Genomic DNA, 741 nt, shown 5'->3' on the forward strand with positions numbered 1-741 from the left:
TTTTGATTTTGATTTTGATTTTGATTTTGATTTTGATTTCGTTTTGAATTTGATTTTGATTTTGATTTTTTTTTTTTTTTTGATTTTATTTATTTCAGAGGTAAAATTGTAGTGGCAGCCCTCGGCCACCATACTGTAGTATACATAAGTTTAAAAAATTACATTTCCGTTTGGACAATTATAACTATCACAATAGGGAATTATAAACAAATATACCCGCATCATCAGATTGCGCTTGAAATTCATAAAAATGTTTAATCAGCATCTACGCGCTAGCACCAGCATTAGCTCTACTTACTCAATATAGTAAGGCACTGGAGCTAATCAATCGACTGTTTCTGTCAAACGTGTTTTACAGCTATGGCTTGGTACGCAGTGGGTACATACAACACGTACAGCTATACCTGCCCGTTTGCCCGTGTGCCTGCAAATGTTTCTTACTCAAGAACAGGCGAATTCGTCGTATTTTCAGAAAATTGCACACACGCACACGCACACACATACACGCACACACATACACGCACACACACCCACGCAGGCGCGCACACACGCACGCACATATCTTAAATGTCTGAAGTTCAACACAAACTATAAATTTCTTTCAGAATGTTGACTAAACAGCATTCCCCAGGTTAAAAGAAGACCAACTGTCCTAAGCATAAGTCTCTTCCCCAGTGACATCGAACGAAGTTTGGTGTAAACTGTATCAATGCTAATTCTTTAGGCATATTCCAGTCACTA

This window comes from Priapulus caudatus, unplaced genomic scaffold, assembly GCF_000485595.1.
Source record: "Priapulus caudatus unplaced genomic scaffold, Priapulus_caudatus-5.0.1 Scaffold1132, whole genome shotgun sequence".
In the NCBI taxonomy this organism is placed as follows: Eukaryota; Metazoa; Priapulida; class Priapulimorpha; order Priapulimorphida; family Priapulidae; genus Priapulus; species Priapulus caudatus.